The following is a 16,256-nucleotide window of genomic DNA, read 5'->3' on the forward strand; positions in this document are numbered from 1 at the left end:
TAGTTTTGGAAATAAACTTTCTCATCCACATTATCCGGGCATAAAATCAAGGAAGCTTCCATTACATGGAGGGGGATCATTAACAATCTTAAGAGTGAAGAAATTTCTAAATGGATGAGTGTTGATTCCTTTAGATGGCAAGTGGGTGACGGGAAGACAGAGTGGTTTTGGGAGGATGTGTGGTTGGGGGGAGAAATCATTTATGAATAGGTTCCCTCGAATTTACAGGTTAGTTTCAATAAAATTTAGGACAATTTCAGAGGTGTTAAAGGAAAGTGAGTGGCGAGATTCTTCAGTTCTATTTGATAGACAACTCTTGGATAGAGAAAGAAGCATACTCAATGTAATTAAAAGAGAAGTAGGTGAAGCTCAAATCAAATCGGGCGTAGCTGATCGTATTATTTGGATTCACGAGAAGGATGGGAAGTTCTCGGTCAAAAAATTGACTGATTTGTTGCTTAGGAATAATAATATCATTGAAGTAGACCAGCCTAAATATGATAAAATATGGAGCCTCAAGGTTCCCCTGAAGGTGAAATGCTTCTTATGGATGCTAATACAAAATAGAGTACCAAAAAAAGCGTTTCTCATAGGCAGAGGAATTAAGCTAAATGAGAATCAATGCTTATGTCCTTGGTGTGGCGATGCTGAAGAAGATTCGGATCATTTGTTTGTTTCTTGCATATATATGGAATTTTTCTGGATGTCTTTTTGCAGGTGGTGGCAAATAGGAGGGAGTAGCGCGTCAACTATAGGTGAGCTATTTGAATTTGGGTTCCAGGTTCGTTGGTCTGTGCCAAGAATTTTAGCATGGCAAGTTAGCTTTGCGGCAGCTTTGTGGAGCATTTGGCTGGTCAGAAACGATTTCGTTTTCAGGGAGAAAAAAGAAAAACTTAAAGATGTTGTATGTATAGTCAAAATGCGTGCTTTGGTTTGGTGTAAGGCACTCAAGGAGTTTAATGATATGGATGAGAAACGTTGGTGGGTGTGTCCGGGGTCTAGTGTGGATACATGTGAAGAACTGAGAAGGCAGAATTTGATTTGGCAGCCTCCAGGATTGGGGATTATGAAGTTTAATGTGGATGGATCGGCTAACAAAGAGGCAGCGGGGTGCAGTGGAGTGTTACGGAATTCTGAGAGACATGTGGTGGCTATGTTTTTCGGGCCTGTTTCACTGGTTAATGCTGATTTTGCTGAGCTGGTTGCAGTAAAATTTGCATTAGAATTATTTTGTGGATCTAAGTGGTTGAGGAAGGTTAATTTGATTATTGAATCCGATTCTTTTGTAGTATTAAATTGGATACATTCTTGCTCCGGTCGTCCTTGGAGGTGGGGAGCAACCTTTGAAGAAATTGATGCGATGGTATTAAAGATTAAAGATGTTAAGTTTGAGTACACGCCGAGGTTAATAAACAACATGGCTGATCAACTTGCCAAAGTTGGATTGAGAAGAAATGTTATGTTTAAAGCTACTTGGTAAATTAGCTGGTTGAACTTTATTGTTTGTGTTGTGGACTGGTTTGGTTTATGCTTGATTGTTTAGTAGGAGTTGTAATTTAGGTCCTTGTTTGTTCATGTTTTCTGCAGGTCGGTTGTAATATCCCTTAACTATGGAGCACTCTTTTCCCCCATATATGATTAGGGGGGTTTTAATGAGGCTCTTAGTTGAGGATGAGATTGCTTGTGCTAAGAGTAATAAAGTTTCTGGTTTTTGCTGAGCAAAAAACATTATCCGGGCACTTTTGCCAAATTCGATGTTCAAGAAGAAATGTGTTTCAAACTAAAGGATCTATGTTGCTCCAATTATGTTTTTCTTCAACTACGTGTTTGAAAGAAAACTTTAAGAATTAAAAGTACTCGAGTCAGGCATATGTCCATATCTGACACTTACTGCCAAGCTCAAGTAATATAGCATCACATTACTTGATAAATTAGTATTAAAGACAACTGCATAATTCTCGTAAATAACTAGAAGCTTAAAAATATTTTCGGGTTGTCGTATGCGTGAAGAAAGTTAAGGCATGAGGAATATGTAAGCATTAAGAGCAATGGATAGTATGTGATGACAACACTCTTGTAGGAAAACAATTGCAGAATCAGAGCTAAAACCCCTCACCTGTTACTGAATTTTTCAACGGTTTCCGATGCATAGAGGAGAGTTTCATTAGCTTTCTCTAGAACCATATAAAGCTCCTTCCCTCCAGTAATTCGGGCTATGACCCATGCATTATTTTTCGCTATAATGCACACTTTCAAATCCTTTTTACGACCTGGATTATCCCATTTTGCTAAACTCTTTTCAGCATCTACTTTTTCTCTAAGCCTATTTAAGGCAAGTAAAGATTCATGCATTATAACGCAAGTGAAGGCTTTGATGTTTATCTTGATGAATCAGCAGATTGTAACAAGACATGAGGGAGGACGACTTCAAGTTTCTAGGTAACATCACAAAGCATCATCAATAACAATTTATGTTTCTTGGCAGAGCTGAAATTTGATTGACAAAGACAAGCTTTATTCCTGGGCAATAAATAAATCTGTAAAGGTTGTCTACTGTCAAAATGATAATCAAATCCAACCTTAAGTTCAATCACTAAGAAATAACTGAAAAAGAAGCGTAAAATTATGCTTGGTACTCGGTTACTTGAACTTAGGGCATTTCAATCTTTTCAGAAGGACAACAATGAAATTCAATTCAATTCTATCTAGAGTCTCCTAAAACCCTAAAGTCTGTACGAAGCAAAATAGCCAACTAAGTTACATGATTGACAAGGTGCAACACTGACTTCTAATAAATCAAGACGATCATCTCTCAACTCGTAACTAATCCCCTATCTACAATATTGCACACATATTATTAAAAGTTAATTTGAAGTCGATTATCACCAAATTATAAGATACATCAAATGCCAACACATTTAGTTTGAAAAAACTTATATCAATGAAACGATCACAATTCTTTTTCTTGGCCACGTTAAGGCAAAAAAAATGTGGTAACCGTATAACACAACAACAATGTTTTACTTTTGATAATGTTGTAACCTTTTTTGGGGGTGAAGCCCCAGATATGTCTCTGTTACCATCTACTAACAAGTAACGATACCCACTGACATGATAAACATTCTCTTTGCCCTATCCCTTTGTCAACTTTTCTTCAACTTTCAAAATTTTCAGTAAGGCCTAGTGATTTTAGCAAATGCAAAAGGTAAAAGAGATTCTCAGCCTAGCTATGTAAACATATCATTTCTAAACTGAGTACAATTTTGCACCTAATAATTGATGATCTTTGTCTGTTAGGAATTGCTTTAATTCTTAGATCATATATGTTGTGCATTTGAATGTCCTAAACGAGTTATCATTTCTGATATGATTAAATCTATCAAGAAGACCATGTTTTCAAAGGTATCTAAACAATCCTTGTTCGTACCATCGATAAATTGAAAATGGTGGATGCCAAAATTTTGCATGCAACAAAATGAATGAATTCGAAAGAAAAATCAGGTAAAAATCTTGGAAAGAAAGAAAAATACTAATAACAAACCCGAATAGTGCTATTGATTTAGATAAAAATATTAAAATAAGAATTTCATATGCTTGCATCTAAACTATCAGAACTACTTAGGCCGTAGACTGAAGATACTAATTTTTTACCCATATTATTATTATTATAATTATAATTATCATTATTATAATTATTATAATAATAATAATAATTATTATTATTATTAAATACATTAAATATTATAAATAATAATAATAATTACAATCCAAATATCCAGCCCAAACCAAACTGAAACCCAAAAAACATTTAGGGTTTCAGTTAGGGTTTCCTAACCCTAAGCCAGCCGCCTTTCTTCTCAACCGTTGGATCTGGCCTTGATCCAACGGTCCTCAGATATGCCAGAAGAAACCCTAGGGTATCATTACCCTAGGGCCACGCGGCGCCGCCCCAGTTTCCAATCACCGCTGCCGACACTCTTTCGTCGTCTCCGCCGCTGCCACGTCCCAAATGAAGACTCCAGAAGACCAGCTGCCCTCCACACGCCAGGGCTAAGGGGTGAGTCACCACTGGTAGTCCGGTGACTCACCGAAACCCCCTCTTCGGACCGGTCCAACGGCCACACCGGTGGTGGCTATAAAAGCCACCACCCGAACCTGAAAAAAAAAGACGGAGAGAGACAGAGACTACACAGGAGACCGAGAGAGATACAAAGAAACTAGATACTAAAAACTACCAACGATCTCAACAACCATTCAGCAAAGAAACAGAAAAGAAAGAAAAGAAAAAGAAAGAAGAGAAACTTACTGTCATCGGAGAACCCTAACCGTCGCCGGATACAAAAAAAAACCGAAGGTACTTTTGTAGATTTGCTCCGATTAGGAGCTTTTTAAGCAAAAAGAACACCGGAAACGTCCTTAGGACGTTCCGATCTATTTAACGGTGTAAAGAATAAAATTTTCCGGCCACCGGATGCGGTGGCCGGCGGTGACGGTCACGGCGGCAGACGGTTGCCGTCCGGTGACCGGCTTCCCTCCGGTGAGGGAAGCTAGAGAGAAGGCAGAGAACATTTCTTTGTTCTCTCTGTTAGAGAGAGAACAGAGAAAATGAAATGAGAAGCTGGCCCGTAGGGCCAGCCGGTTTGGGTTATAAATACCCTCTCCCAAACGACGTCGTTTCGGGGAGGGTATTTCTGTAATTTCACAAAGGGTAAACCCCGTCCGAAGCCATTCCAATTTGTAATTTTTACATTCTAGTCACTAAATCGATTTTATAAAACTTTTAATTCAGATCTTTAATTTTAATTTCTTTTATTTTAGTCCTTCATATTAAAATAATATATTTAGGATAAATAACAGATTTAATCCCTTAATTTTGATAAATAATATTTTAATCCCTAGTTTATATTTTAATTTATTTTATTATAATATCCGAATTTTAGATAATTTTATTTTAGTCACTAAATTATTAAATAAGAAAATAGCTTGATTAATCCCTGTAATTCTGATTAATTATGAATTAGGTTTGTCAATTTTAATTTCACTATATTTTAGTCATTTATTTTAAGTATTTTTTATTGCTTTTAAATATATATTTAGAATTGTATTCTTTTACTTGTTTATATATTTAAATGTTGTTATAAGTATATAATAAATAAATATTTATTTTAAATAAATTATTTTAATATTTAGTTTTCAATATCAAAGAACATGACAGTCTTAATACAACTGGATGTCCTATTCTGATATTTTAAAATTAAAAATTAAACAATATTATTTAAATTAATATTTATCAATATCAAAGAAAAGAGCTGTCTTAAGGCACCTAGAAGTTCTTTTCTGATATTTAAATAAATAAATATTTTTTTATATATAATTTTGAAATAATAGGATTATAAATTAAATATATATTTTTTTTGAATTTTTAAATTTTAATAATAGAGACAATTTATAATTAAAAAGTACCAATTTTGGGCGTTGTAGGGGTTCTAATCCTTCCCTAAACGTAACCGACCACGAATCCTTTTTTATTATTAAAAACAACGAATTTTTGGTTATAAAACGCAGATCAGTTCATTTTTTTTAATTGATGTTTTCTTAAAACTCTTTTAAAGAAAAAATTTTTTAGGTATTCGACCTACCTGATCCAAAAGGCCGATGGCGACTCACAAATTATTTTCAAAATTATTTATTCACATCAATTTCCCTGCCAAGTATAATATTTCGTGCCCGGACGAAATCAGGTTACGACAGCTTCGCGACTCTGCTGGGGACCTTTGGTCAAACTTTTAAAAATCAATTATGAATTGTCTCTATTAATTAAAAATTAAAAATTCATATATTTAATTTTTAATTTTTTCTTTTCAAAAAGATTATATTTACTTATTATTGTCATAATATTTATGTTTTATTTTATTTGCAAGTATTTTATTTCAGTATTTATTTTTCTGTCAAAGGTTTGAACATTTCTCCTCACACACAACACTTGCATTGCATAACATAAAGCTCTATAATTGAGTTGTCCCTTTTAAGTGGGAGTGAAAGCGACGTCTTCGTGAGAATTTATTCTCCGTGTCAGACCTAGCAAGTAACTTCCGGGGTTCATATGCTCTCTGTCTTCGTGAGAATTTATTCTCCGTGTCAGGCATAGAGAAATGTATCCCCTCGAATTGAACTCGATCCACTTTAGTCTGTGATGGACTAGGATTGAGGGTTAACAACCCAAGGGGGCACTAACAAGGACAATTCGGGTACCTTGATTCTTAGATCTGAAACCCTGCATATAAAAAACCTTAGAAACTCTTTCGATCCGAAGTCATGTCGAAATTTTGTCTAAAATAGGTGTACACACAGGAGAAATGAATTCTAAACTTTCTTGTTTATTTATTTTTCGTTAATGATTAAATTACATGTATATTTAAATTATTTAAATTTAGAAAAGCATGTTTAAATAAAAAATATTTATGTAAATGTTATTATTAAATTTCTTTATTATGTAAACTAATTTATTTTCTTTTTGTGTGTTCTTTATTTTTCTGTTTGCATAGCATCATACAGGATAAAAGACATTGATCCTTGTGTTAATTGTCTCATTGGAAAGCCTTCATCTATGGATAAAAAGTGTTCAAATCAAGTAATTCTAAACTCAGAAGTAAGACAGTGGGCTGAGGACTTACAAAGACAAGAAAGGAGACAGTCTGCAGGATGATTATGTATCTGATTTGGCCAGTTATGCTCCAGTTTCACTAAAAAGAAATGATATGCAAGATTTGCGAAGCATTTGGGAAAGTTGGGATTCAAACAAAAAATTGCAGTTTTATCAGATTTACGGAGACATCCCATATTTGCTCTATGTAGAAGTTGATGATGAATTACTCAGAGCCCTAATTCAATTCTGGAATCCAGGGTACAATTGCTTCACTCTCAATAAAGAGGATTTGGTCCCTACTATTGAAGAATACACAACTTTGCTACATATAGATGGGCTTTGGAGAATCGAATCTATTCAAAGTCAATTAAAACTCAACCCTTTCGAGTTAAATTAGCAAAGATTGCTGGGGTACGAGAAGAATGGGTGGCATCCCGTACAAAACAAAAAGGCGAAAGCGAAGGCATTGCTTGGACCAACATTAGAGAACTTATTCAGAGCCATCCAGATATTAAAGTACGATTCGATTTATTTGCTCTGGGTATATATGGTATGGTCATCTTCCCAAAAGTATTGGGATATGTTGAAGCTGCAGTGGTAGATTTGTTTGAACAGCTACCGAAAAAGATTAATCCTGTTTCTGCAATTCTAGCAGAGACCTTCAGATCGTTAAATGCTTGTAGAAAGTTAGGAGGTGGACGATTCTCAGGGTGTACCCAGTTGTTATATGTTTGGATCCGTAGTCATTTCTGGAGGACAGAAAAAGTTTCATACCGACGCTTTAATACGGATTACTCACCATTAAAAGAATTTCTGGAGCAGGAATGGCCGAAAGAAATTAAGAAAGATATGTGGATTAATGCCTTTCGAAATCTGCAAAGCAATGACATTGTTTGGCGAGCCCCGTGGCAAATACAAAGGGAATTCATTTACAAATGTGGAGATTACAACTGGATAATGCTACTCGGATTATGGGGAGGAATTGGATATGCACCACTTCTGGTCATAAGACAGTATGAAGGTTGTCAATTTGTACCTGTCACTGCTGGATTACAGTCATCTGAATTCGCATTCCACAACAAAAATTATAAAAGAAGTATCATGGAAGCCGTTACAGCTTGGAAAACAACTTTTTGTATCCGAGCTAAAGCAGCAAAAGAAATGTTAACTCCTGATTATGAAGAATGGAGATCTGTCAGAAAAAATGAAAATATTCCTCTACCAGATCAAAATGAGGATATCTCTATGGAAGATCGCATTAAGGTGGTTCCGTCAGAGATTGAAATCTTGAGAGCTGAGTTTGAAGCAGAAAGAGAAGGCTGGTTGAAAGAATTAGAGCAAATGAGACAAGATAAAGCTATGTTGGGGGTTGACATTGACTTTCATTCATCACAATGTGCAATGTTGAGAAAAGATAAAGAAAAAGGTGATGATGAGTTCAGAGCATTACAGAAAAATTACCGGGAGTTATATAAATCCCGGAAAGCATCAGGATCAAGCCAAGCAACAATACAGATGACTAGAGAATTGAACATCGAGAAAAGACGAGTTGAAGATCTGAAAGGAAAGAATAGCCGTCTACTTAAAAACCTTGAGAAAGGAAAGCAAAAAATGGAAGATTTTGAGGTTGACAGAAGAGAGCGAATTATAAAACACAAGGCTGAACACCGCGATATCATGAATGAAATGCAAAGAGAAAGGGATCGAGCCAAAGATTTAGAAGAGATGAAGAATGACATCTTCGATAAATTTGAAGGCGAGAAAAATATCATGTTCAAGGGATTTGAATCTGAAATGAACCAGTTAATTGCTGAACTTGAAGTCAGAGGCCAAAAGATGGAAGAATCCAATATTGAAAAAGAAAAATGGGAGCTGGAAAGGAAAAATTTCAACACCAGACTTGAGGTAGAGCAGGAAGTGGCTAGAAATTGGATGCAAAGATGCAGAAACAAGGATATTCAAATCCAGAAACTTAATCAAAGAACGCAAGAAGCACGAACAAAACTTGAAGAAGATCTGGATCAGTCTAGAAACAAAAATTCAGAGTTTAATGCTTATATTTTGCAACTTGAGGAATCATTGTTCCAAGAAAAGGTTCGTCTAGGACCTAATGACCTCAAAGAAAGTAATGAGGAAAATGCTTCACTGCGAGGACGCATTAGAGATCTTGAAAAAATTCTGCACAATTGTCAAGTCAGAATCACTGAGTTAGAACAAACTCTTGAAGGAACGAATGAACAATGGCAACAGTCAACTGAGTTCTATGTTGAAAGAAGTGAAGAAAGAAGTAATATGGTGTTCGAGGCCATGGTTCAAATGAGCGAAGTTGCTAGATATGTTGGGGAACTAGCTGTTGAAGCCAAAATAATTGAGCATCAAGTTGATCCAGTTTCTAAGTGTGGAAAGAAGGTGTCATGGTTAATGAAAGAAATTATAGAGCTTAATAGGAAAGCTATGCCTTATCTGTAGTTATGAACTATTATAAAGAAACTTTTGTATGCCGATGAAAGTTGTTCTATGACAGTTAACTTTTTGGGATCAATATCTTTTTTGCATACATACATTTTGCATACATTCATCATTCATTTCATAATTTTCTTTATGATTAATTTTATTTAATAAGATAAAATTCATTAATTAAAATTTGAGAAAATAATAATATTAAAAGATTTTTCAATCGCAGTTATTCTGGCCAAAAGAGAAATACAACATCACTACGGTACTAGACAAGCTACTAAGAGAATTATGGAGGATAAAATACAGCGTATTGAGGAACAACATCATAAAGAACAAGAAGAAATGAGAATGAAGCTGGAAAAAATTGAAGCCAGTATTGCAAATTCACAAGACAGTATGATGAAGAAAATAGAGGACATGTTTAAAAGGCAGGCTATCAGTGGAAAAATGCATGAAAATCCTGTATCTTTCGATCAAGAACCCATATATCCTCTAGGTTTTTCACCAGAACCAATTTATCACTCTAGTACTACACCTATACAAATCAATGCTCGTACATCTGCATTACAAGAAGCCAAACCACATGAAGATCAACAAGTGAATCCTGCATCTTCAAGCAAAAATCCGCTTATATCCGATGTGAAAATAGGGGATCTTAATACTGATCATTTGATCCCAGATTTGAATGAGCTGAATGAGAAACAAAAAGTAAATGAAGAATTGACCAGACAGATCAAGAGCTTAGAAGAACGAATGAAATCTGTGGAAATAACTGAATCGTTCTATGGGTTTGACGCTAGTGAGTTGAGTTTGGTTCCAGACTTAATCCTCCCCATCAAGTTCAAAGCTCCTGAATTTGATAAATATGACGGTACTACATGCCCTTCATCCCACATTACTATGTTTTGTCGAAGAATGGCAGGGTATGTGAAGGACGAGAAATTGTTAATTCACTGCTTTCAGGATAGTTTGACAGGACCGGCTTTAAAATGGTATACTCAATTGACCAAAGCCAACATTAGATCCTGGAAAGATCTGGCTAAAGCATTTTTAGAGCAGTACCGCCATGTGACAGACATGGTCCCTGATAGATGGACTCTCCAAAACTTGGAGAAAAAGAATAATGAAACATTCAGACAGTATGCCCAGAGATGGCGTGACACGGCGGCCCAAGTTCAACCACCTTTGTCAGAAAAAGAGGCCACAGTAATATTTGTTCATACATTGAAGGCTCCTTATTTAAATCATCTAATGGGGAATGCAACAAGAAATTTTGCAGATTTGGTCATTTCTGGAGAACTCATTGAAAATGTCTTGAAAAGTGGTAAGATTGAATCAAATGATGGATCTAGTTCCAAAAGACCTACGTACCGGAAAAAGGAGAATGAAGTCAACAATGCAAATTCTTACAGCAAGGATTCATCGAAAAGTGTTACAATAACCCAGCCAAGGGTTAAGAAAGAGGAAACAAACACTAATCGAACAGAGTCCAGAGGATCTCGAAAAGAAAATGAAAGGTTGTCTTTTACACCATTACCAGTACCATATGCGGAGATCTATGATTCACTGTTAAAAGCAGATGTCATAAGGCCTTATCCTTTGGTTCCCATGCAACCACCATTCCCTCCTTGGTATGATACAAAAGCACACTGTGTTTACCATGAAGGAATTACGGGTCATTCCATTGAAAACTGTTTAGCATTCAAAAGGGTGGTTCAAAATTTGATCAACACTGGGAAATTGGAATTCAATACACCATCTGCATCAAATCATCCATTGCCAAATCATGGAGATAAAAACGTGAATGCAATTCAGGAAGAGAACAGAAAGAAAGAAAAAACTGACATTTCTGAAATTAAATCTCCGTTTATTTGGATATTCCAACAACTCTCTGTAGCCGGTATAATTCCACAACAATTCAGGCCAAAGCAGAATGAAGGCAAGAATTATTGTGAATATCATCAGGAGAAAGGGCATAAAATTCAACTATGTCCTGAGTTTAGGAATTTGGTGCAAAAATTGATGAACAACAGAGAAATAGAATTCTTTGAAGAAGAACCAAGAAAAAAAGAAGATGATGTTTGCTCATCAGAGGATTCTAAACCAAGTCAAAGAATAAATGATCCTGTGATCATTAATGTGAAATCATCTACGGTGATTCCTGCACCAATAAGGCCGAAAGTAGTTATCACCACTCCTCTACCATTTCCATACAAAGATACCCGCAGGGTACCTTGGAATTATACTACCAATGTTTCAATGGTAGGAGGATCTGTTTCTCTAGAAAAAACAAATGAGAAAATACAAAGTCTGAGTACAACATCGACGTCTGAAGCAGTGAGCGAGGTCGGTTTCTTTACAAGAAGTGGGAGATGTTACTCTCCCGAAACATCCAATGCTTCAGAACAAGTGAAAGCAAAAGGAAAAGCCATGGCAATACCTCAGAAGGTATTTGAGGATGAATCCCTTCCAGCATTTAATGAGCCTGTAACAGAAAAACAAGCTCAAGAATTTTTGAAATTTTTGAGACATAGTGAGTATAGTGTGGTTGAACAACTACACAAACAACAAGCGAGAATTTCTATTCTTGATTTATTGATGAATTCAGAAGCACATAGAAATGCTTTGATGAAAATTCTCAATCAAACATTCATCCCTGAAGATATATCCCTCAATAAACTTGACAGAATTGTGGGACATATAGCCGCTGACAATTACATAACGTTCACAGATGATGAAATAACGGAAGGCGGAATGGGGTCAGTAAAAGCTTTGAACATCACGACACATTGTCATGGTCATGTATTGCCAGGAGTATTGATCGACAATGGATCCGCTCTCAACTTGATGCCTCTAGTCACACTTCAAAGAATGCCTTTGGATCAATCACACATGAAGAGTTATCAGAATGTAGTACGAGCATTTGATGGTACTCAAAAAGAGAAGTGCTTGGGAAAATGGAAATACCGTTGTTAATTGGCCCAGTCGTGTACAATATTGACTTTGTGGTGATGGACATCCATCCTACATATAATTGTCTATTAGGGAGGCCATGGATTCATTCAGCAGGAGCCGTTCCTTCTTCATTACATCAGAAATTGAAATTTGTTGTTGATGGACAATTAATATGCGTCGGTGCTGAAGAAGAAATCATTGCATCGGTAACAAGTGATGTTCCATATATCGACACCAATGATGATGCTCTTGAATGCTCTTTCCGAGCTCTTGAATTTGTAAATGCAACCTTTATTGCAGAAGGAAGCAAAATTCCATATCCCAGATTGTCTGATTGCACCAAGATGACAGTACAACAAACTTTAGGCATCGGAGCTAAAGCTGGGAAAGGTCTAGGAAAGAATCTTCAAGGGATTTCAGTTCCTATCAGTATAAAGATGAAAAAAGACCGTTTTGGGCTAGGGTTTAAGCCCAATCTTTAGCAAAAGAACAAAGAGATGAAAAGAAGATGTGAAGACAGAAAGGCAAAATTGAAAGGGGGAGAAATCCTTTGGAAACACATGTCTTTCCCACAATTGAAGACCACATTCAGATCAGGGGGAACAATTAATGTAGAACAGCAGCTTGTTGAAGCCTTTAAAGAAAAAAAGTTGACGAAAGATCAAGACATAGTTGAAGAAGCTATGAATGGATTATTTATCAACATGATCATGAATGACAACAAAACTGGCAAATACTTGGATAGGATTCGACCATGTCTTCCTGGAGAAACACTCACCAATTGGACCACTGAAGATCTTCCTATAGTTTTTAATATTAACGCAGAGTAATATTCAGAACTAATCTTTATGTTTAGCTCAAAGATATGAAAACTTTTTGTTATCTTGTAAAAGAAATTGTGTGTTAAATATAAGAAATTTTCTTTAAAATTTTCATATGGCAATCATTCTTTACATTTTCTTACATTTTTACATTTATTTATTTCATAAATTTACTATATTCTTTCGGAAATATGTCCGATTTAAATTTGCAGGTGTCACAGTGTTAATAGCATGTTTATTCCTAGATTTAATCCAGTGATAAATTTAGAGCAGCCTATATATCTGGAAGAAATCAATGGGTGTGAGGATGAACTGGAATGTGATGTTCCTACTGAACTATTAAGATTGGTAGAAAAAGAAGACAAACAAATTCTACCCCACAAATAAGAGATTGAGATTGTGAATTTGGGAACAGATGAAGAAATAAAAGAGGTGAAAATTGGTACTACTCTGACAATCCAGATAAAACAAGAATTGATAAATCTCCTTCAAGAGTTCAAAGATATATTTGCCTGGTCTTATCAAGATATGCCTGGTTTGAGCACAGATATAGTGATACACAAGCTTCCAATCAATCCAGAATATAAACCGGTCCAACAAAAGCTCAGACGAATGAGGCCAGAAATGTTGTTGCAAATCAAAGAAGAAGTGATGAAACAGATCAATGCAGGTTTCCTACAGGCATCTAAGTACCCATAATGGGTAGCCAACATTGTTCCCGTACCAAAGAAAAATGGGAAAGTTCGAATGTGTGTGGATTACAGAGATCTTAACAAAGCTAGTCCGAAAGATAGTTTTCCATTACCCCACATAGACACATTGGTGGACAATACTGCAGGGCACACATGGTTTTCATTTATGGATGGATTTTCAGGATATAATCAGATAAAAATGAATCCTGAAGACATGGAAAAAACAACATTTATAACCATGTGGGGCACATTCTGTTATAAAGTGATGCCATTTGGATTGAAAAATGCAGGGGCAACGTATCAAAGAGCCATGGTAACTTTGTTTCATGATATGATGCACAAAGAGATTGAAGTATATGTAGATGACATGATTGCCAAATCCCGAACTGAAGAAGAACATATTCAAAATTTGAGGAAGCTTTTCCAGAGATTGAGGAAGTATCAATTAAAGCTTAACCCCGCTAAATGCACTTTTGGGGTAACTTCCGGGAAACTTTTGGGATTTGTAGTCAGCAAAAAAGGAATCGAGATTGATCCAGATAAAGTAAAAGCAATTCAAGATCTTCCATCACCCAATACAAAAAAAGAAGTTCGAGGCTTTTTGGGAAGATTAAATTATATATCTCGGTTCATTTCTCAATTAACTGACAAATGTGATCCAGTGTTCAAATTACTTCGAAAGAACAATCCTGAAGTCTGGAATGAAGAATGTCAAGAAACTTTGGATATTATTAAGAAATATTTATCCAATGCCCCCATTTTAGTATCACCAATGCCTGATAGACCATTAATTCTCTACTTGACAGTCTTCGAAAATTCGATGGGATGTGTACTAGGACAGCATGATGAATCAGGAAGGAAAGAAAAAGCTATTTATTATCTGAGCAAGAAATTTACTGATTGTGAAGTTCGATATCCACCAATACAAAAATTATGTTGTGCTTTGGTGTGGACTACTCGAAGACTCAGACAATATGTTATACCATACTACTTGGTTGATATCAAACTTGATCCTTTGAAATTCTTAATGGAATCACCAGCTTTGACAGGCAGAATGGCTAGATGGCAGATGTTATTATCTGAGTTTGATATTGTATATGTCAACCAAAAAGCGATAAAAGGAAGTATAATAGCTGATTTTCTGGCCAGTCGTGTATCAAATGATTATCAACCTTTGAACTTCAATTTTCTCGATGAAGATCTGTTGTGCATATCCATGAATGAAGAAGTCAGAACAAATGATGAATTTGCAACTTGGAAGCTTTATTTTGACGGAGCATCTAATGCTTTGGGACGAGGAATCGGGGCAGTGTTAATTTCTCCAGAAAATGTTTATTATCCCTTTACCAGTAGACTGGAGTTCTTTTGCACCAATAATATGGCGGAATATGAAGCTTGTGTCATGGGGTTGAAAGCAGCTATAGAAAGAAAAATCAAATTTCTCAAGATATATGGAGATTCATCGTTAGTGGTGTATCAATTACGAGGAGAATGGGAAACAAAAGATCCCAAATTGTTGGAATACCGAAATTTTACCCTCGAATTAGTGAAAGAATTTGAGAGAGTTACATTCAATTATCTCCCTCGAGAAGAAAATCAAATGGCAGATGCTTTGGCTACATTAGCTGCTATGTTTCAGGCAACTAAGAAAGTTGATATGATGCCAATCAAAATGCAAGTATATGAAATTCCTGCACATTGTTATAGTGTGGAAGAAGAGGTAGATGGTAAACCATGGTATCATGATATCCTGCAATATATCAAAAATCAAAGTTATCCACCAAATGCATCAGAAATTGATAAAAGAACCTTGCGAAGAATGGCTGTTGGATATTTTCTTGATGGCGAGATTATGTATAGAAGAAGCAATGATCAAATGCTATTGAGATGTTTAAATACCAGCGAAGCTCGAAACGTCATTGAAGAAGTACACAGTGGAATATGTGGAACACATGCAAATGGTCTTTCTATGGCCAGAAAAATAATGAGATATGGATACTATTGGGCTACCATGTACACAGATTGCATCGATTATGCAAGGAAATGTCATAAATGCCAGATATATGCAGACAAAATTCATGTACCCCCATCTCCTTTACATATAATGACAGCACCTTGGCCATTTTCTATGTGGGGAATAGATGTCATTGGGGCAATCACACCAAAAGCATCAAATGGACATTGTTTCATTCTTGTGGCAATTGATTATTTTACCAAATGGGTTGAAGCTGCTTCATATGCCAATATTAAAAGGTCCACAGTCTGTAAATTCATAAAGAAATAGATAGTTTGCCGGTATGGCCTACCAGAAAGGATCATTACAGATAATGCTCTGAACCTGAACAACAAAATGATGACTGAACTTTGTGCACAATTTAAGATCAAACATTCAAATTCAGTGGCATATCGTCCAAAGATGAATGGGGCAGTTGAAGCAGCAAATAAGAACATCAAGAGAATCATTACAAAGACCACTGAAACTTACAAAGATTGGCACGAGAAGTTACATTTTGCTCTATACGCATACCGAACTACTGTTCGAACATCTACTGGGGCAACACCGTTTTCTTTAGTCTACGGGATGGAAGCAGTCTTACCAATTGAAGTTGAGATTCCATCGCTTCGAATATTGAGAGAAATAAAATTGGATGAATCTGAATGGATCCAAGCTAGATTTGATCAATT

General features: G+C 35.8%; 1 pseudogene; it reads right to left on the bottom strand.

Annotated features, from left to right (window-relative positions):
- LOC120124855 overlaps window positions 1-16,256 on the bottom strand; it is a 28,821-nt pseudogene that overhangs the window by 1,336 nt on the left and 11,229 nt on the right.

Source organism: Hibiscus syriacus, unplaced genomic scaffold (genome assembly GCF_006381635.1).
Source record: "Hibiscus syriacus cultivar Baekdansim isolate YM2019G1 unplaced genomic scaffold, ASM638163v2 tig00110429_pilon, whole genome shotgun sequence".
Classification (NCBI taxonomy): Eukaryota; Viridiplantae; Streptophyta; class Magnoliopsida; order Malvales; family Malvaceae; genus Hibiscus; species Hibiscus syriacus.